We start from the raw sequence: 24048 nt of genomic DNA on the forward strand, positions 1-24048 counted from the left end.
ATAAATAGTATGAAACCTTCTTCGACCGTTTTGATTATCTTTTTTATTTATGACATCAATAAGATTCTGGCTTATAACAACTTTCAATAACTTTTGTTTGATAATTTATTTTTTTATCTTTTGTTCTAATTAAAAAAATATTACCGTTAGAGCATTTCTGAGAAGTAACCCTACGTGGGATTTCAGGGTTTGTCCAATGGCTAAGGTCACCCTGTATAAATATTTATAAATACTTTAATACACAGAAAACACCCATGACTCAGGAACAAATATCTGTGCTCATCACACGAATAAATGCCCTTACCAGGATTTGAACCTGGGGCCATGCATCGGCTTCATAGGCAGGGTCACTACCCACTATTATGAAAAAAAAATCTCGTTGCAAACCTAAAAACTAACTCTAACTGTTAGAGTTACACGAATGGCCTGATATTTTTGTTGAGAATTTTGGGTAAAAAAATATATGCTTAGTCTACTGTCTAACTGTCTAAATGTTGATATTTGACTTGACTTACCTACTTTGTACCATAAAATAAAATCAATGTCTATTATGTAAAAGCATGCCATACGATTAAATAAATAAAAATACATTTTGGGGGTATGCGTTATTAATTTCTCAAAATCGCAATATAAGGGACACCCTAATACCAGTGTCAAAGAAAAATTGGCCTTTCACCTAAAGAATTTGCCCTAAATATAAACATTATAGCAAAGAGTTTCAAAGTCTACAGTATACCTATAGCATCAAATCCTCCATAGCCGGTTGATTGTGGTCGACCGGACGTGGTTAAGCGCCCTCTCCATTCCCAGAGTGTGTCACAAAATTTTACTTTTACTTTGCTACGTACTACTAATAATAATAATCTACTGTACTTCTACCAACAAAAAAAAGTAAAAACCTTGCATTCCGAGGGAAACAGCATTACTATTTGATCGGACAATACATCAAAGTCTTGACTGGTCATTTTATTGTAACGTTTGATGTAATATTCTACTACGGTTCGAACTAGTTGGTTCCTTAATGCATTATCTAGGGGCTTGTTTGCAGATGCAGATGCAAGACACAGTTCACCACAATTAGTTGTTGTTAGGATTTGTTTCAAATCAATTTGTACCTAATATTGAAATAAAAAAAAAGATTAAAAAGGAAGAAGAGATAAACATATAGTAGACTTAAATTAAAAAGCATAAAAACTTACAGGAGATTTCTCTACGCAACGGTCGCTTACTTCAGAGGTACTTGAACTTGATGACAAGCTTGGCACCATCAAATCACCATTAATTGAATCTGTATCTTCAGATGCAGTGTCCTGCAAAAACAAATGGGCAAGTACGAGTTAGACCTAATAATATACTGCGCCAGGTACTACACTCTGAGGCATAAGAGTTCTTTTTGTACCTTTTTGGTACGGAACCCTAAGAATAGACGAGTGTACGTTTTCAGCTTCTCTATGACCATTCCCATCCTCAACACAAGTAGCTGGTCATCATGAGACCCTCATTTAAGTAGTGAGTGGTGTCAGGCGTGTCTCACTCCGCGATTTCGTCGCTTTGCTACAGGTAGCTAAAAGTACATCCGTTCGGCCCCAATTTTGGGGTTTGCCATAAGCCGCGCGTGGCGCTGTCGCTACCTAGCGGCCATATCTGTGCTGATCATAACAGACGCGTTATGTTAGAGAGTGATTCTTCTGTACTTAGTACTATTATTTATTCTGTGGTGAGAAAATGATACCAACGACATATGTAACTTCGTATAAGATGAATAAAGTCTAAGAAAAAAACGTGCCTCGGAAATCAAGAAAAAGTCCTTCTCGGATAGATGGCGCACACACCTTTAGCCTATGCTCGGCTAGATGGCGTGACGACACCGTTCCATATTTAACAATTTTAACACATAGATATCAGTGAATGAACATGGGTCAAAATGATATAAAAATAATAAAATCATTTCTCCATATACATAAATATAAATCTTTTTGATAATTTTATACATTTTCATTTTGAGTTTTAGTCGGGTGTTGATAGATGGCAGTAAATTTACTGTGACTACAAAATTTACTATGACAGGACCCCTCTATACTATCTATTCTCTTTGATGATACTAAAACGAATAGAAACCAAAATTTGAAATTCTTAGCTTCAATACTGACTAAAATCCTGTCACTAGTTTCAATGAACGCTGAATATCATGGAGATGACTGCTCTTACTTCCACTAAACATAGCTGACAACCGTCTCCGGTAGGTACATTCAATTTAAAAAATCAGACAAATCTGTTCACTCGCTTGGGTGCTATGATGCCACAGCGAGATACACAAAAATACATGACTGTTAAACTTATAAGATCAAAAATCCGAGTAAGGGTGAGCATCCACCAGAGATATGCGAACCTGTGTTTCCATCCATACAAAGTGACACAGTGTGCCAGGTGTCAGTGTCAGATATATGCAAACACAGCTTCTCACATGGTGCCTTATCTGTAACTATGCGGCCTGACATACATACAGTACAGTCGTTAGAAATACATGCACGGACAAAGTGCCCAAAAATATGTCAACACGCCTTAATAAAGTAGTTGCATAAGGTTGCTCAGAAATTTTTGAACCTTTGGGATCGTACTTATACATATGAACCTGATAATACAAGTATATTTCATTGACTTGGCAACAGGGAACCCCCAATGCGCGAGTCGGACTCGTCCTTAGCAGGTTTTTTTATAACACACAGGCCTCTTTATAGAATGCCTCTATGCAAATCATTTCAACACTGCAAAATAACACTCGAGTAGGTTTACTTTACTTACATGGATTATTTGATGTAGTTTCTCGAGCCCAGTCTTGAATAATATTCTCTCCTTTACATTTGGAATCAACTCTTTCAGCTCGGGATCCTGAATTTTTTCCATAAGTTTAAAACTTATGCCATTATCTGAAAGATAAAACAAGCGAAGCCATTTTAGTTAGGTACTTACTTAGATAAATAGTGTAGGACTTTCTTAAGTTGAGTTTCGTAGAATTAAATTTCCTGTTTTGTAAACCCCAAAAGACGCACAAAATGGCGGCCAAATAGACTAGCGGTTGGCGGTTGGTGTGACAAATCACTTTTTGCATGGCAAATTCTTGTGGACAAAACTCTTATGATTCCGCTATACAAAATTATAATACTATAGGAAAATAAGCTTTATGCAGTGAAGAAACATGATCGTCATGAAGTCATGACATCTCGGGCATGACAAGTTTAATCCAGAATTTGTACATTTGAGACTAAGTAAAATCAAGTAAAATTAAACTCAAAAAAGGACCCTGCATTATAAAAAAGAGAATTGAAATAGGTACCTACAATACATTGATCACTCTTAATAAATAATTAGGTAAATACGGTATAATGATGCAATATAGGCAAGACTTACCAGCAAAATTATTGATGGTGCTTTTCGATAAACCCCATTCTTCCAAATACTGGAGTCCTAAACTTAGGCTGTCTTCATCTTCTTCAGATGCCATTTTCACGCACAGTAAAACACTCCTCTTTTACTTTAAAAGATTATTACAGACAAAATACGGACAGTAATACGACAGAACTCGATCGTACGCAATGGGGATGCAAAATGGCCGTTGTCGACTTGTCGCTGACTGGCGTCTGCGCGTCTGCGCCAGCGCCGCCAATGTTGCCAGGGTAGCCCCAAATTGCACGACTTCACCAGAAAAAAATCACTTTAGGGTCAGACCAAATGAGCTTTGCAAAATCGTTTAAATATTCGTTGTGTTTTGTGATGAACGGGAAAAACATGGTGAAACCTTACAAAACCGGCGTGCAGGAGTTATTTTCCCGCATGACGAATAATTTTACACTAGTAAAAAATCAGCACGCAGCGATTCAAGCTCAAAAACGACAATGTTTACAAAATTTGTAGTTGATGACGGGTAAGTGGAATGAAACATCTTAATACTTGCACCATATGTAGATAATATAATATTGGTTTAGTTAGATTAAGGTTTCACAGCAAATTGAACACACCTAATAGGTGTAGGCATACTTATCTTATGAACTTCCTCTAACATTTCGAGAAACTCATTGGTACGAGCTGTGTTTCGAGCTCGAACCCATAATCTCCATGCGTATGCTTACGGCATGGGTACCTACTAGTTAAAGCTTAAATTTATTTTGAATGTATGTTTATTGTTTTAATGGTTTATTTCGTTTTTCCGAAAATCGAAGTTCGCAAATTGCGGGCAATTTCTCTATCAATATAATTACGCCTTAATGGGATTAAAAGAGAAAGATGCCCGCAATTTGCCAACTTCGGCGTTTGCGGTAGGCCCTCTGTACCTATTTACCATTTTTGGTATTATACATAATTTATACATAAATTTATTAAATACATGTTCGCATCACTTTGACTTATATTAGAATAGGTAGGTTAAAGAACTCTTCCTAACTATAATATACTATAATATATAACATTTTTAATTTATTCTTAAAGCCCGCGGTGGTAGCTGCTTTTCTAATACTATCGAGCAAGCGATTGTACACATTTGGCGAGTCACATGTCACATGCCAAATGTCACATTCTCCCAATATTATTTATCAACATTAGTAGATGTAAGTATACATATTATTAGTGACATTTATTGTTGGAATTAAATTTATTTAACCATAATGCACAGCTTACATTTTTCATAGACGGTAAATAAATTTCACAAGTATCAAGACTATTTAATCCATTTTCTGTGGTTGTGGTTTGTCACCAGTTTGTCACATACTGATTTCTAAAAACTACTTTTCATCTAGCGCTACCGACTTTCTGTGGCCTGACTCTAGTAGTAGTTAATATTTTCACTTTACACTACTTTATCTGCAGTATTGCGGGATAATAATAAGCGGTGTAGATACCTAGCACTGGCAACACTGCTGGGCGGGGCGGGAATCGGGAATGAGCGTGAGTATTGTCCCGTGTGCGCACGCTTGTTAACATATCTCGCCATCTCACTCATTCACTCGCGGCCAACGCATTACCAAAGTCAAATTTGTATAATTTACAAAACATTTTGGGTTAATTTTAATAGTCTACTTTGGTAAGTAGGTACCTAATTGCGCAATACACATTATACAGTTACAATTTCCAGTAAATACCTACACATATATAGAATCCAAATATTCCAAATGCTCTTTTAATAGCTTCTTCGAGTTTGTCTATTAGGTATATATTAGGTATAAATAAATAAATACTTATTACGAAAGCGACTGCTATCTGACCTTCCAACTCACAGGGGAAACTAGGCCTTATCGGTATTAGGTCCGGTTTCCTTACGATGTTTTTCTTCACCGAAAAGCAATTTACACGGCCAGCTGGGTAGGTATGCTTATTCTATTTTAAGCTTTTTGTCTAGTCTAGACCATCATTCAAGCTTTCTAATATTAATAATAAAGACTCGGCCGTAATTCGGTAACAATTTATCTTCACCTTCATGCCAAAATTTCGTACAATTAATGGAAATTTAATAAGAGGGCCCGTTACAAATTTAAGCGCTTAATATTAGAGCTACCAAGGAAAGAGGGTAGGGCAGGATGCCCCGGTTGTGGCCACTGTGTCGGTTTTGGCCATTTTCAACTATATTACTTAACCCTTTTCTTGGCAAGGACAAAATATCTTCAATGCTGTTTTTTTCTTAGTTTTTTGTCACCTTTTAGGCTTACTCAGCAACTAAAAAATACGGAAAAAAATCCATAGCTTTTCAGTTTCTTAAAAACGTATGTATCATATTTGATACAATGCAATGTCCTCGATGAAGTAGTTATGTATTTTGTAGAAAACAAATGTGGTTTTCGATATAAATAATACTACATCTTAGTTAACAGAAATCATCGTTTATCACTACTACGAGTATAAGGCAATTTAAGGTACCAGGTGGCCATTAAATCTTCAAAATACACGAAAATCGTCTATTGCCTAATCACCAGGCATTAAAATTTTCACATCGTGAAACTCCAACAAACATAACAAAAAGTCCTTACGTGCAAATGTAAAGCTAAACTAATAAATATTTTGAAAGACAAAACGATTGTAGAAGGGCATATTTCGCCATAAACATTTTTTTCCGCGGAACGGTCTGCGGCGTATTAGCAGCGTAGGCCTGATAGGCATATAATGATAAAACAATACTTAAATAGCTTCAAAGATCGAAATAACTAATAAAAATATAAAGGTTAAATATTTTATTACTACACGTTTTCGCCAAACCTTTAAAATGTAAAAACAATCAAAAATAAAAATAATTAAAAGCTTTTATTTAGTTTCACCTGACCGTTGTCTGTCTGTCTGTCGGTCTGTAATCAAATCTTGCAATTTAAATTTGATCCACTTTCCGGTTTCCGATTGAGCTGAAATTTTGCATGCATGTATAAATCGGATGACAATGCAATATTATGGTACCATCGAGCTGATCTGATGATGGAGACAGGAGGTGGCCATAGGAACTCTGTGATGAAACAACGCAACCTAATTGTGTTAGGGGTTTTTAGAATTGTCTCGATGAGTATTAGTTGTCTGTCGTAAAAAAAGTATAGTCAGCGATAAAAGCTTGTACCAAAAATGAAATTTTTGCCAAAAACTTATTTATGTAAATCTATTTTGACGACAACGTTGGACGTGAAATTTTTATGTGTTCAAAGTTTTAAAATTAACTTTTAAATCTTTACACAATGATAGATAATAAATGACATTAAACGCAAAATATGCGAAAATATATTGAAATGAAATCTAAGAAATAAGTGGTACACATACGGGACGTAACGACATGTATTGTTTCGGTGGCGCCATGTTGACGATTCCTAATTACATAATTGACACTGACATTAGTGTGCATTATTTTTTGTTTAAATATAGGAGGGTAGATTAACATATGGAATAACTTATTAAGTAGTAAAATGAAGTTGTTAGATTTTTTTACCTCACGTATCACGGGTGTTACGTTGCCAAGAAAAGGGTTAAGGTATAGACAAATTTACAAGTCTATGGTTTATCACTACATAGTATAAAACGAAGTCGCTTCCCTCTGTCTGTCTGTCCCTATGTATGCTTTAGAGCTGGGTCGTTTCGAGTTTTTCCGTGAAACGAAACGTAACCGTTTTTTTAATCACGTAACTGTAGGGTTACCATCAGTTTGTCACTGACATAAACGCCGTCGAGAACGTAATTTAATTTCTATACATCCCGTTTGCACAAATATGCGAGTGCGAGTGAGATGTATAGAAAGATTAGAAAGTAAATTACGTTCTCGACGGCGTTTATGTCAGTGACAAACTGATGGGTTTTCAAAAACAGTTTCTAAAATAACTGGATTCCCTGTGTGTGTCGAACGAAACGAAACGAAATCGCATTGAACTAACAAATAAAACGTACAACACGCAATTCACATTTCATAAAAACCTAATCTGCATCGTCTCACAAATGTCTAATATAACTTGACCCCTAACTTCAGTACTTTATAAAGATAAATCGATAGGTCACACATAAAATGGCCCTCAATTCGTGATGCTAGCGAGTGTTCGTTAAGCGTCGTGAATCATTTTTAACGTTATTCAACTGACGCTACTTCCTTTAATTTTACGCATTAAAAGATTCCTTAATTTAAACTCTAATGCTTATAAAATAAAGCACTTATTTGTCTAACGAACATTGAAGTTTTTGAATATGCCTGGTAAAAAGCGCGCGCTAGCGTTTACCTGAACAAAGCTCAATCCGTTTCGTTTCGTTTTTATCTCTATCTCGCTCTTTCGTTAGCCGATAACCTATATCTGTCCCTGCTCATTGGAAAACGAATAAAACAGTTTTAGAGCTGCGTTTTGCTTTGCGATAGTTGCGTCCGTTATGCGCGACTATGTTATCGTATGTCGCCCCCTCTTTGTCATCGTTTTTAGGGTTCCGTTCCCAAAGGGTAAAACGGGACCCTATTACTAAGACTCCGCTGTCCGTCCGTCCGTCCGTCTGTCACCAGGCTGTATCTCACGAACCGTGATAGCTAGACAGTTGAAATTTTCACAGATGATGTATTTCTGTTGCCGCTATAACAACAAATACTAAAAACAGAATAAAATAAAGATTTCAGTGGGGCTCCCATATAGACTGGTCTTATTTTTTGTAAAATTCGACTTCGACTGGCTAATCAACTTGACCGTCCGACGATAGCATAGTATCCGAAAAAAAATCGGGCAAGTGCGAGTCGGACTCGCGCACGAAGGGTTCCGTACCATATAAAAAAAAAAAAAGCAATAAAAACGGTCACCCATCCAAGTACTGACCACTCCCGACGTTGCTTAACTTTGGTCAAAAATCACGTTTGTTGTATGGGAGCCCCATTTAAATCTTTATTTTATTCTGTTTTTAGTATTTGTTGTTATAGCGGCAACAGAAATACATCATCTGTGAAAATTTCAACTGTCTAGCTATCACGGTTTGTGAGATACAGCCTGGTGACAGACGGACGGACAGCGAAGTCTTAGTAATAGGGTCCCGTTTTACCCTTTGGGTACGGAACCCTAAAAATATGCTCTTAACCGTCCGCGGGAACCTTACTATCCAAAGGGGTGGAAGAAAGAATTGATTTCAGAGCCATCTAACGGAATATTTCGGCATTATTTCCTAATTCTCTTGATGGGACAACGTAGCCTAATAAAGTAGTTAGCTCTAAAAAAATGTAGATGGCAGTGTAGTCATAATTTTTGTAGAAAGTTGTGAATGCGCTGCGCGGGGCGTGCGTCGCTAAAAAAACCCGGACGGTTGACAGGAAAACAGTCTCGCGGGCCGGACGGTTGAGTGGTTACTTTTTGGCAACCGGGTTTTTGAAGTGAAAACTTCTTTAGCGGCGCTAAGCACTTTTTGAGGTGGGGAAAAAATGATAAACTCGGGACAGCGTAACGCGTAACGCGTAAGGCGTCTAGTCTCTTTCTACCGCACGGCGAAAATGTATGCCTGAGCCTGCTGTTTCATCTAGGCGGCGCAGGGCGCTTGCGTGACTTATGTCATGTGTGACGGACAATGTTATTCACCAAAGAACTTTAGTCATAACGTATCATAATCAGGTCAATTATTTAAAACTGGACTTTTATATTAAGCAATAAAGCTCAATTTTCTAATCTTGTACGGGCTGAAATACGAAAATCTCACAGTTACATTCAACTTTATATCACTCCAATATAATTCAATAATTCAATAAAGTCTCATCTTGATGAAATCGCTAATAAAAGGGAACTCTATTACTGGTGAATAAAACTCAAAATATCATGACCAAATATATTTAGATGCGAGGTCTGCAAGGTAACTTTACAATTTCTATTCGAATTTTAAACAATTAACGCTACAAATTTAAGTTCACTGGCCAGCAATTTCGGAACTAAAGTTTTTCAATAGAAAGGAGGATGGGTCAATTATACATAGGTAGTGCTGCAAACATTTTGGACTAGTTATTGAGTTTTCACTTCTGTCGGCACTCCCGGAGTGCAACCCGTTGTTTTTTTTAACCTAATTAGACCCCGCTGAATCCGAATTTGCCAGTTGTTTGATCGAATTCTTGACCGGAAGATATTTGACTTTAAAGGTCCCTGTTTTTAGTTTTTCGTAAACGGTGGCTCATAGCCAAAAATGTTCTATTAGATAAGTAATCTGCATAAAATTGCCTACAAGAAAGATTCCGTTAAATTTTTCGCTAGGAACAATATTTAAAGAGATATTAACGCGGGAAAGTTAATTATAAATCTGGTTATTTACTAAAGTAATAGTTTTGTAAGTTTTACTTATACAGTTTGGTAAGTTTACCAAACTGGTTTGCTAAAATTGCCAAGGGGATTTAGTATTATTTACTAAAGTAATAGTTTTGTAAGTTTTACTTATACAGTTTGGTAAGTTTACCTAACTGATTTGCTAAAATTCTCAAGGAGATTTAGTATTATTTACTAAAGTAATAGTTTTGTAAGGTTTACTTATACAGTTTGGTAAGTTTACCAAACTGTTTTGCTAAAATTCTCAAAGAGATTTGGTATTTTTTACTAAAGTAATAGTTTTGTAAGTTTTACTTATACAGTTTGGTAAGTTTACCAAACTGGTTTGCTAAAATTCTCAAGGAGATTTAGTATTATTTACTAAAGTAATAGTTTTGTAAGGTTTACTTATACAGTTTGGTAAGTTTACCAAACTGTTTTCCTAAAATTCTCAAAGAGATTTGGTATTTTTTACTAAAGTAATAGTTTTGTAATTTTCACTTATACAGTTTGGTAAGTTTACCAAACTGGTTTGCTAAAATTCTCAAGGAGATTTGGTATTTTTTACTAAAGTAATAGTTTTGTAAGTTTCACTTATACAGTTTGGTAAGTTTACCAAACTGGTTTGCTAAAATTCTCAAGGAGATTTGGTATTTTTTACTAAAATAATAGTTTTGTAAGTTTCACTTATACAGTTTGGTAAGTTTACCAAACTGGTTAGCTAAAATTCTCAAAGAGATTTAGTATTATTTACTAAAGTAATAGTTTGTAAGTTTTACTTATACAGTTTGGTAAGTTTAACATTTGTGTTTGCTAATATCTACAAAGAAATTTAGTATTATTTACTAAAGTAATAGTTTGTAAGTTTTACTTATACAGTTTGGTAAGTTTAACATTTGTGTTTGCTAATATCTACAAAGAAATTTAGTATTATTTACTAAACTTACAGTTTTGTAAATATTACGTAATTAGTTCGGTAAGTATTACGTATTTTGTGTGCAAAATGTACAAACAGATTTTGTATTATTTACTAAACTAGAAGTTTTGTAAAGTTTACTCCTATAGTTTGGTAAGTTTTAGATATCGTGTAGCTGAAATTTACAAAAGTACTTGTTTAAGACGGCAACCCAAGTATGTTTCGTAACTTCAATCTTGCAGGTTTTGTGATATTAACTATAATTCTACTAAATTTTACAAAACTGAAATCAACCAATAAAAATTTCGTAAAATCAACCAAGGCATTTTTTCAGTGCGGTTTCGTTTGATAGGTACAGTCAGCAGCAGAAGTTGCTAAGCGGGCGAGGTGTTCAAAATTACCTTAGCACGCTCTTATTCTCTTAACAATAAAGTCGCGTTGAGATCATTTTGAGCACCTGGCCCGCTTAGCAACTTCTGCTGCTGACTGTACAAGGTAAGGACAGAGAAATTGACTGACGCATCTAATTGCGGTGTAGGCTCTACTGACGATGTATTGAATACGTCACACGTCCATGAAACCCACCCACCAACCAACCAACCAACCAACCAACCAACCAAACAACAAACCGACTCGCCCACCGAGGGTTCCGTACTTTTTAGTATGTGTTGTTATAGCGGCAACAGAAATACATCATTTGTGAAAATTTCAACTACTTCACTATCGGCCCAATTCGAACAATGTTTATAAGATATCACAGCGATATGATATGTCAGTGTCAAAGTTGACGTTCTGAAGTAGGCATTGTTACTATTGTTAGAATTGGGCCGTTTCTATAAACAGCCAGGACATTATTGGATCATAACGAATTTGACATTTGGCCGCCATTTTGCGTAACTGTATCAAATCCTTATTTATTAACATTATTACAGAAGTCGCCATTCTTTATTGTTTATATTAACCTTGGCATGATTCGGGTGAACTTTTGTTATTTGTGTTCTATCATTTAATGCAAACATTATACGTTCTGAACATAATAGTTTTTTTAATTCACTAGCTACCTGCCCCACGGGTTACACAAATCCTTAAAAATTATACGCCTAAAGCTTCCTCAAGAATTCTCTATTGATAGGTGAAAACCGCATCCGTTCTCTCCGGTGAAATCCGTTCAGTAGTTTTTGAGTTTATCGCGAACATACATATAGGTACTTTGTTTTAATAAGGTGTAGTGATGTTCACAGTTTGGACAAGTTATTGTAAAAACATCGTCAAATCAAAACTCATAAAAATATGTAAACCTGGTGCAATGAAACAGCTGCAGCACACATAATTTTACGTTTAGCATTTCTAATTCGCATATTTATTATATAATGAGTACTAAATTATTTTAATAAAATGAGTACATTTATTATAATAGTTCAGGTCAAGGAATACTATATTTTTAATAATCACTGTATTACATTATACCTACCTTATAACTAAAGTGGAGTCCGACGGGATCAGTAATGAAATTGGCGTCGATTTCCAATTTAATCACCAATTTTAGATTTATTGGTGATATTTGAGCCCTCTACATAAAAATCTGTCCCCAAACAAAATTAAAAATACTAGCATATTCTTGCGTCTGCACCTTCATTTTATCGGTAGTACCTATCTGTCGAAATCGGCGAGCCAAATTGGCTTTGCGTCCGCACGGCCTGATTTGATCGGATATAATATAATCAGATTAACGAAAAATTGTCCCGTCTGGACTGGGTTCAATATACTTCTAAATGACTGTATGCCCAATTTTATTATCCATTTAAAAAAAACGCATTTAACTGATTTGCAAGACCGAAGTGATGCCATAAGTGTTCCGTGAACAAAGTTTTGTACGGAACACTAATAGCGAATGGTGCTGGAGCTAACATACGGCGTTGCATGAACAAGAAATTTCCTTTGGCAGGATTGGTCCTTAGGACCCAAGGATGGATTCAGGCGGTATTGGCCTGTCAGTTGTTCGGAACTGTCAAAATTTAGTTCTAACTGACAGGCCGATACCGTCCGGCGGACTGTTAATCAGTGGGCCCCTTTAAGCTAAATAAAGTTGGCCAAGCAGATCTTGTCAGTAGAAAAAGGCGGCACATATGAAAAGTGTAGGACGAAGGGATATCGTCTTATAGAAAATTTGAAATTCGCGCCTTTTTACAAGCTTTTATTTAACTTGCAATGTACCTATGTAAATATGTAACTATGTTTGTACGGGTCAAATCTTGCAAGCTAAATTTGACCCATTTTCCGACTTCCAATGAAGCTGAAAATTTGCATACATATGTAAGTCGGGTGACAATGCAATATTATGGTTATGATAAACCGGGCAAGTGCGAGTCGGACTCGCGCACGAAGGGTTCCGTACCATAATGCAAAAAAAAAAAAGCAAAAAGAAAACGGTCACCCATCCAAGTACTGACCCCTCCCGACGTTGCTTAACTTTGGTCAAAAATCACGTTTGTTGTATGGGAGCCCCATTTAAATCTTTATTTTATTCTGTTTTTAATATTTGTTGTTATAGCGGCAACAGAAATACATCATCTGTGAAAATTTCAACTGTCTAGCTATCACGGTTCGTGAGATACAGCCTGGTGACAGACGGACGGACGGACGGACAGCGAAGTCTTAGTAATAGGGTCCCGTTTTACCCTTTGGGTACGGAACCCTAAAACAACGAAACCTAATTGTGTTTGGGGTTGTTAGAATGGTCTCGATGAGTATTAGTTGTCTGTGGAAAGAACAGTACAGTCAGCGATAAAAGCTTGTATCAAAAATGGAATTTTTGCCAAAAACTTATTCTACTGACAAGATTTGCTTGACCAAATATAGGTATATTACTAAATACTAAAAATACCCCGAGTCACGTAGGCATTAGTCACGCTTGCATAAATATGTGCAAATCTGGAAAGAGAGAAAGGCTTAAACAATTAGTTCAAGCGATTGACATACTTACATACAAAATGTTATTCAGTTTTCGGAAACGATTACCAGCGATGCTTAACACAGAAAGGGCACAAAGGTTAGTATTAAAAGTAAGAATAAGAAATGTTTATTAGCACAAAAAAATAACACAAAACTAAAATTCATTTAGAACATAAATATTTGTGCCAAAAGGTCCTCACTCAGCTTCTTGTCAAAAAGTACAAAAATCCACATGGTTTTAGAAAAATCGATTTTTCTTTGCTAAGGAGTCTAGGGATACAAAATCAAGTGTTCTAAAAGTTGATTCACCCAATGATGTGTTTGTAAGTGAAACTGGACCCCTATTCGACAAGCGACGTTTGACGTATCGTGTTGATCTCCCGTTGATGTGGGAAAAATCATAAGTTCTCGAATACGTACAATGTCAAAATTTGACATTAACAATCCAGAGTTAGGGTGACAAGCAAACCAAACCGAACCACCCTTTGTTTAGAGTTGAGTTTTGGCTGTACCAAATGATATTATCCACCGTTGATGGAATCAACACTCAGTATGCAATAAAATCAACTGTTGATTTGACGTGGATGCGAAATCTGACAGTTGTACATGTCGATTTTGGCCCCAGATTTGTTTTATCCTATATTTCATCTATGCCTGGTAACGAAAAAATATTTTGTTTTGTATTAAGGCGTGCTTTTTCCGTAGGAGCTAAGCGAACTAGTTTTTTGAATCCATCGGAAATATAAGAAGCAATGTTTTAAAATTGTGAAAAAAATATATCTTATACTTAAGGATCTGGCAGATACGTTTTGGATCTCAAAAACATGATTAGATAAACTTTGCTCGATAGAAAAAAATTCCAAAGTTACGCCTTTTTTTAACAATAAATCAAAACCAGAGCTACAATACAAACTTTTCTGACTTGTTTTTTACATAAATGTATAGGTAATAAGATAATCTAGATGTTTTGGATCACTTTGTCTCGGTAACATCATTAAAATAATTTCTATGTTTCAATACCTACTAAATCCGCAAGCGCCATCACTCGCGAACGCACTTACGCCCTCTTCAGTCGCGCGGCAGCGCTTATAGAGGACGGACCTGCGTCAGTGTGTTCCGCGCGGTCACGTGATTTTACCATTTACAAACAATGGGAAACAAAGCATATGAAACGTAAGAAAAAGTCACTAAGTGCTATAAAAACACACTTTTTTTAAAAGGGGTCCCACTAATAAGGCGCGTTCACATTTACTTACTATTTGATATAAAGATAAAGCATAATACTAAAATTAACTATGGACGCGATGTCGGAACCTAACAGCTTCGGCCATCCTCTTTAAAAGCGAAGTGCTATAAAAACACACTTTTTTTAAAAGGGGTCCCACTAATAAGGCGCGTTCACATTTACTTACTATTTGATATAAAGATAAAGCATAATACTAAAATTAACTATGGACGCGATGTCGGAACCTAACAGCTTCGGCCATCCTCTTTAAAAGCGAGTCCCTTCGCTTAGAATGCTATCACAACGCAAAATACTATTTTTAGAAATCGACGATAACAAATTCAACACAAGTCTAATCATTGAACTTTGCTTCTAATGACAACACAACATCAACATACAATTAAATAAGTTAAAACAAATGAAACAAAAAAAATCAATAATCAAAAATGACATCTGTTTCAGACGATATACGCGTACCTACCCAATTATACAACAGGTAGGTAGTTCCAATAAGGCCATCCTCTTTAAGCGAGTCCCTTCGCTTAGGTTATTATCACAAAAGAAAACTACATATAATACTATAGTTGGTCAAACCAATTTGCTAGTCAGCAAGAACCAGGAAAACCATACTCTTTTCCTTTGGGTGCTAGCACCAGTGCAAGACATAGAAAGTATGATTCTCTCTTGTCAAAGATAACAAATTCAATAAACTATAAAAAATAAATTTTGCGTCTAATGACAATATAACATCAACATACAATTTATAAATTGCAACCACTGAACACAAAAATATAAATTATCATGAGTTAGACCGGGCCGAATCCGGGCCGGGGCTTCCGGTGTTTCGTTTTCTATTGAAAGCATCACGTGATCCCCGGATATCTGTTATAGAAAAGTAAGCACCGGAAGCTCCGGTCCGGGCCTGGCCCGGTCTAAAGTGAGTCATCCTTAAAGGATGATTCATTTGCACCATTTTTCGGTTTATTTACGAAACCAGGAACATAACATTCTTATTTCACAATTATGCTGACTAACTAATATCGAGATAACTTTGTTAATGACCATACGCAGAATCGAACCGGCGACCTCGCAGTCAGTCCGTAAGGCTTTCCCGTGCGTCACATGTGACGCAACCGTCGCCTTCTGACTCAAATGCATTTTGCGTCATCTCACCTTCGGACGACCCTAGTGATTTTAGATTAATATTAGCAATTATAACGTAATTTAGATTTTGTTATTCAATCAATTTATACAGTGGCTAAACCTTGGTTTTAACCCACGACTCAAAAGAAGGGTGTGCGTGCGTGCGTGCGTGGACGCATGCATGCGTGTGTGGACGCATGCGTGCGTGCGGTTTTAAAAAAAGCAGATTTACTAGCGCTGGTTCTTATGACTCCTCTACACGATGGGCCAACGCCAGCCACTCCAAGGGACGCAGCCATGCGGTAGAATGAGATAGCAATATCCTTGCTTCCTCTAACGCATAAATGCGTCCCCTGGAGTGGCCGGCGTTGGCCCATCGTGTAGATGAGCCATTAGACATGTTTTGTCAAAATCGAGTTATCCGTTTCATAGCGTCGAGTGTATTAAATGTAGGTAATGTTTTATTATATTTCTGATACTAAAATGACAGTTTAAAACTGAATGAAAACACTTAATACCAGCTTTTAAGCTATGTACAGTCGCCAGTATATCGGAGCGGCCAAGGTGTTCACAATATCTGAGCAGGGGATCCATTAATTACGTCACACGTTTAGGGGGAGGGAGGGGGTCAAGAAAATGTGACATATTGTGACATGGGGGAGGGGGGAGACACAAACTTTGTGACGTCACTTTAACTTCATCAGTAACCGAAAATTTATTGAAATTATTTTATTCGCTGTACATTTAAATAACAAGTTTTTAAAACGATAATCGTTTTTATTCGTTTAATTTTCTTTCGTAAGCAGTTTTGGGTTATAAAATTACTAATATTTATATCGTCAAAAGTATTTTGATAAAATATTAATAATACTTAGGTACTTACTTAATTCGATTTGGCGATTTCGTAGAAAAAATGTGACGTCACGCTAGGGGGGAGGGGTTTGCCAAATGTGACCAAATGTGACAAGGAGGGGGGGGAGGGGTCAAAAAACCTAGAAATTTGTGTGACGTAATTAATGGATGACCCCACACGCACTCTAACGCCTTGACAATAGAGGCGTGTTCAGATATCTGTGAGCGCCTTATCCGCTCAGATATATCTGATGGCGACTGTACAGTTGTAGTGCATAACAATTATTTTCCATCGTATTTTCACGGAAACGTACGATCTTGCTATTTCAGTCAGTCTCGGTAGAAAAAGTACTGAGGTTGACTGAAGTAGCATGACAAATACGAACGTTTCCGAGAAAATACGATGGAAAACAATTATGCACTACATCTGTAGATGGCATCATTCGATTTTCTATATTTTGTAAGGCCTATTTACAATATATTTGAACTCGTAGGTGGCGGCCTTCTACTGTATATGTGCCTATAACAATGTTAAAAATTTGAATGCAAGCGTACCATATTAGCTAGGTGTGACTCCAATATTGAGTTTAGAACTAAATCAATATTGAAGATTACTGAAATACTTAGTCAACATTTCATGGTAATTGGATTAGGTATATACCTAGTCGGATGGTTTTAAAATGTCGGGATCCATTTGAGAGACTATAGCCCCCCCCCCCCCCCCCACATCTAGCGTCTTTCGAGCGTCGGCGTCTGGTCAGCGCTATGGAAAATGACGTCGCTGCGCAGTTGCGTCGACGTTGCGTCGAGCAGCGGCCATAGATTTGTAGACGCCGACGCTCGAAAGACGCCAGATGTGGGGGGGCCGTTAAGGGTAGCGGGGAACGTGCGAGCGCCGTACGCCTCCCGCTCGCGCGTTTCCCGCTACCCTTAAGGGGCCCACTGATTAACAGTCCGCGGGACGGTATCAGTGGCATAACAGTAAGCGGTCGGTCTATATTTATAACCATAAACATTTTTACGATTCCTTTTTTTACGATTTTATTTGTAGGTACTCAATGCTGTTCATATTTTATAATAATAGCTGTTTATTTTATATTTTATATTTATAGTGTTTATGCCTTCGCAACCGTGCCTAAACCCGCCGGAGTTGCTGCATTGCCCTGTTTGCTCAGACGGAAAGCAATACAAAGGTCGGCGAGGTCTCGCTATCCATACGGCTTACCGGCATGGCACCCGTGTGGCTATCGACCCCCCGATTCCTAGCGCTTCGCAACCTGCAGGGTCTTCCTCCGCCGGGGGCCCTACAGCGACACCGTCGCCAGCTGAAATATCGCTTGCGGACAGGCTAGGGCTGTTGAAGGCCAACATTCCAATTGTGAAAAGAATACCCCGTGGTGCCCGTTTCACCGTCGCACGCTGCCTCACCGAGTGTGTGGCCAAAGTTGTCGCGGAAAATTCTGTTAAAGCATGGGAGCGTCTACTCACGTTTCCATTCACAGTTTTACACGCTGAAAAATCAAAAAAGGTATCACTCACCTCCCAAATTAAAACCAACACGTCTTTTTTATCCGATCTACCAGAGATCCCTAAAAATTCTCATAATGCTCGCTCAACTCATAATTCACTTCATACGAAAATAAAATCTATAGAAAATAAACTCTCAGATGGGAATGTGAGTGGTGCTGCCCGGCTTTTATTTTCTAGCGACGACTTGGCTGCGCACTCGGCTGCTACCTACGCCGCCTTAAAAGAAAAACACCCAGAGCCTCCCATTTCTTCAAAACTGCCAGATCCTCCCTCCGTCGATGATCCCTCTGTCACTGTCACTGAAGATGCCGTGAGTCAGGCCATAGCTTCGTTCCCCAACGGGTCCGCCGGCGGGATGGATGGCTTGTCTTCTCAGCATTTAAAAGACCTGACTGCGATGACGCTAGGCGATGCGAGATCGGCCCTACTCAGAGAAATAACAGCGTTAATCAACCTGATGCTTTCAGGCCGCGTAAACACAGACATTGTGCCTCTGTTATACGGCGCGAACCTGGTGGCGTTGGCCAAGAAGGACGGCGGTACCCGCCCGATTGCGGTCGGGTGCACCCTCAGACGCTTAGCCTCCAAACTATGCTGCAGACAATTCAACCAAAGGCTAACAAGGATCTTTAAACCTCGACAACTAGGTTTCGGCGTAAAGGGTGGTTGTGAGGCAGCAGTGCACGCTGCGCGTACATTCCTTAATCGTCCGGATTACGAAGTGTTTGTTAAAATTGATGTCAAAAATGCATTTAATTCGGTCGACCGCGGTGCTCTGTTAGCAGAAGTCAAAAAAGAACTACCCGAACTTTACAAATACCTTTGGCAATGCTACGGAGCACCATCTAAATTACTTTTTGGAAATGACATTATTTTATCAAGTATGGGCTGCCAACAGGGAGACCCGCTTGGACCCGCAATTTTCAGTTTGGTCATTCACCCCATTATCTCTAGTCTAAATTCTAAATTCAATTTATGGTACTTAGATGACGGCTCCCTTGGTGGAGACGCACTAACCGTCTTACAAGACTTACAATGTATTATAGATAAATTTTCGAAAATTGGGCTTACATTAAACTTCACTAAATGCGAAATTTTCATTCCGGATCACGTTCCATCCAATGTAAGTATTATGTCGGTCTATACCTGACGATGAATGGCAATGTTATCTTTTGGTAAACCAAACTGCTAACGACCTGTGCAGAATGAAATGCAATAACAACAAAATATTCTAAACACCATTATAGTTGATACTCTAGGTCAGCGGTCGGCAACCTGCGGCTCGTGAACCTGTCACTTGCGGCCCGAGTGCCGCCTTGGCTATTTTGTATGTAACAGTGACAAACGATAATGTCTCATAAAGTCATAAATATTAACAAAGTACGGCCTGCGTCACCTCCGTTAACTACTATGTGGCCCTTGGCTGCTAAAAGGTTGCCGACCGCTGCTCTAGGTCCCTGGGGTCCCAGCGCGCATAAGTTGTTCGCAGAAATCGCGAAGCGTCTGGTTGACGTAAGTGGTGACCGAAGATCTAGCGGCTACCTCGCACAACGTATCAGCATTGCGATACAGCGCGGAAATGCCGCCAGCATCCTCGGTACAATGCCTCAGGGGCCTATTTTAGATTTAACCTAGTTACTAATTTCGTTTAGTAGGTCCACTAATATATATATATATATATATATATTGTATTAAAAGAGGTTGATTGTTAAATAAGTTAAATTACAATAGCAAGTAGATATGTACTCGATATAGGTATACCTACTAACGAATTAAATTAAACACTAGGGGTACAGTAAATACCTAATGAATGAAATGAATGAATGTAAACATTGAATTCTAAACCTATCGTCTTACCGCGAAGCCACCGATTACATTATGAAACAGATTGACCATTGTCTACTAATAATTACAATTTAATGGGTAATCAACGGTTACAAAGAAAGAAATTGGCTTCCTGGGCTCGCATGCTCTAATTAATTACTCGTGGTAATCACTAATCAGGCTCTTAATGAGGAATGACTCTACTCACTTAAGTTATCGAACCTTCCTACATTTTATTACCCAACTACGGAATGGAAAGGAAATATTTTTACCGTACCGTAAAATGGGGTGAGTTGGCTGAAATTTGACTTTCAAACCTCGATAAAATTTTATTTTTACATGTGAAAACTGAACGGTGTATATAATAAGTGGTTCGGACGTTTGTATTTTAGTTTGTATTTTATTTACGGTAGTTCCATTTCATAACTTTGACGATAAAGAGGAAAACCCACCTCACCCCGTAGTGCCTCGTATTTGGGGTGACAGGGTTTTTCATACAAAGGTGATTTTGGAAGATTGTTGGATCGATTTTTTTTTTATTATGCGTATTACTATAGCTTCATTTTAAATTGGAATACATTATTTTTGTAGCAGTAGCCTTAAAATCGCTTCTCACCCCACTCTCAAACCTTCTCTCCCCATTCATAACCCACCTCTCCCCGGGAAACCTACTCACCCCGTTTTACGGTACCTACATATGGCACTAGTGCGTGAAATAGCACTTTTCGTGCGTATGTCAAAAGTTTAAAGGGCCATATGTACTGTAAAACGTTGTTGTAATTCGTGCCGATTTAAAACACTCCCTTCGGTCGTGTTTTAATTTATCGCCACTCGTTTCTAATTTCCTCTTTTCCGCACTTGTATCATATATACTCGTACCTAAGTACCTATATACTCGTATTAGCACAGTTGCCATCAGATATCATCAAAGCGACCAAAGTGTTAAAGGATGACGATGACACACGTTAGACCGGGCCGCGTCCGGGCTAGATTCTGGCGCTTACTTTTCTATGACATGACAGGCGACCACGTGATGCTTTCCATGGAAACGATGCCACGGAAGCTCCTGTCTGGCCACAGCCCGGTCACGTGAGTCATCCTGATTAACAGTCCGCCGGACGGTATCGGCCTGTCAGTTAGAACAAAATTTTGACAGTTCCGAACAACTGGCAGGCCGATACCGTCCGACGAACTGTTATTCAGTGGGTCCCTGTAGCGACGAAATAACTAAGAAGCTGTCGAATCGGGGACTAATCTTTTATGTGCTTAAATATTTATTTTAGTGCAAATATTGTTCATTTAGCATAACAAATACAACTTAAACCGTATATTAAGCATTACATAACGTACATGCCATCGTCCGCAGTTCTTATCTGATGTCAGATCTGATCTAACGCCAAGGTCGTGAGAATCTGGTCTTTGACTGACTTTTGACGGAAATGTTTGTATGGGGGTCTAATTATAGACATTGTAGTCCGATTAAGGAGTATTTGTCGGTTAATTATTTAGCAAAAGTAAAAAGGTTAAGTTAAGCCCATAATTTAAATTGTTTTCGTCAAACCTTAAATATTTTTTTAAAGAAGTACTTACTTTTTAATTTTTTTTTAATTCAACCAAAATACAATTGATAAAAACCGGACAAGTGCGAGTAGGACTCGCCCACTGAGTGTTCCGTACTTTTTATTTGTTGTTATAGCAACAGCAAACGCAACAGTCTGTCACCAGGCTGTAACTCATGAACCGTGATAGCTAGACAGTTGAAATTTTCACAGATGATGTATTTCTGTTGCCGCTATAACAACAAATAGTAATTAAACAAAATAAAATAAATATTTAAGTGGGCTCCCATACAACAAACGTGATATTTTGCCGTTTTTTGCATAATGTTACGGAACCCTTCGTATGCGAGTTCGATTCGCACTTGGCCGTACTATTTATTTTTCGAAAATGATAAGTTTCTAAGTTAAAAAAAATTAAGCTGAATTACAGATTTTTATTTTTTTCCTTGTAATGAAATAGTGTTATAAAAATACGTAGGTATATTGTTTACTTAGGTATTATACCTTTTCAACGAAAATCAAAACAATTTCTTCTTCCTCGCGTTATCCCGGCATTTCGCCACGGCTCATGAGAGCCTGGGGTCCGCTTGACAACTAATCCCATGATTTGACGTAGGCACTACGACGAAAATCAAAACAATATTGACTCGAAAAGTAGTCCTTCTAATCAGATAAAAACTCTAATTATTCACATAAGATCAAACAAATGTGATATATTTCGGTCCTATCGGAACATGGTTTCTGACATACAATTAATAGGGATACTGGCCTAGAGGCCTATGAACTATATTATAACAGCAGGAGGTCCTTTTCCGCTTATTAAAGGTCACTATTAAATTGAGAAAGGTCACCCGCCTTCGATATATCGACGGTATTCCCTCGAGGCTCGATCAGTCCACTATGATATCATCTATTACAATAAAAAAAACTTTAAACAACCGAATATAGAACCTCCTCCTTCTATGAAATTGAAGTCGGTTAAAAATATAAACTAGACTGCCCGAATCCCCATAACTCCGCTATTTTGAAAACTTTCCAAAAATGGAATCGACAAATAAATTATACATAATTTCGATAATCAGAGCATGTATCTGTGGGACACGACATAGACATTAAAGAGCCCATCAACGTGCACACTAGCGCCACTGTTAATAATCGTGATTATTTAAATTTAATTGTAGGGAAGTACAACATTAAGTCTTTTTACTAAGAAAAGAAGATTTATTGCAATAACTCACAAAAACCCAGACCGATCATGTTCGCTATAGTATTCGTTGAAATTATGTATTAAGCTCTTGTTTCACAATTATTTTCATATTTTTTGGAGCCGTGGTTCAAAAGTTAGAGGGGGGGACATATTTTTTTTCTTTCGGAGCGCATATATCCAGAAATATTAACAATATCAAAAAATGATTTTAGAAGACCCTTATTAGTTTTGAAAGACCTATCCAACGATAATCCACACTATCGGGAAAAAGCAAAAAAAAATTTAAAAAAAAAACTTATTGTATGGGAGGTACCCTAAAAAATTTTTTATTGTAACTTTTATTTTACCGTTCTGTCGCAATGCATGATTTATGTACCTGGTCTATTCATGCCAAATTGCTGCTTTCTAGCACTAACGATCACGGAGCAAAGCCTCGGACAGACAGACAGACAGACAGACCTGGCGAAACTATAAGGGTTTCTAGGTGACTACGGAACCCTAAAAAGGGGAGCGCTACGTACTTTAATTTGTATTTAGGTAAGTACCTTTTGAATACATGAAACTAGTTGTTAAGTTGCTGGATTCTATGAACTCAAATCAAAAAACGGCCGTTTTAACTTTGGACGCACTCCAACTCACATTTATCCGGGTTATTTAAATCTTATTGTAATTAAAATATGAAATATAGCCGGAAAAATGGCGTGCACATGCCATCTTTTGCATTAGCAAGTAATTTTAAAGATTATAAAACTGATACTTTGTAAATAATCGTATTGATATGTTTAAGGAAGCATTTAATATGTTAATAATACTTGTTATATTACATATGTCATCATAATGTGGTTTAACTAGTCAGATGGGTTTAACCCTTTCAACGTCACGCCTATCGTGCACAGCGCGCCATTATGAACCTACTAACTACATACTTGTAAATAAATTTAATAAATTATAATAAAATGTGGATAACGTGCTTAAGAACCTTTTATGAATGACATCTAAGTATTAACAATATTTAAATGTACTATTTTATTTTATTTATTTTATTTTTATTTCAAACAACCATGATTATGTCTTACAATTTTTTA

General features: G+C 37.4%; 1 long non-coding RNA gene across 1 annotated transcript in view; it reads right to left on the reverse strand.

The window, feature by feature from the left end:
• Positions 1-214: 214 nt before the first annotated feature.
• Positions 215-24048, reverse strand: part of LOC134677937 (uncharacterized) — a 351049-nt gene continuing 327215 nt past the window's right edge. Inside the window, exon 2 of the long non-coding RNA XR_010100127.1 lies at positions 215-316. This is a non-coding gene — a long non-coding RNA (uncharacterized LOC134677937). The remainder of the gene's footprint in view (positions 317-24048) is intronic.

Source organism: Cydia fagiglandana, chromosome 27, assembly GCF_963556715.1.
Source record: "Cydia fagiglandana chromosome 27, ilCydFagi1.1, whole genome shotgun sequence".
In the NCBI taxonomy this organism is placed as follows: Eukaryota; Metazoa; Arthropoda; class Insecta; order Lepidoptera; family Tortricidae; genus Cydia; species Cydia fagiglandana.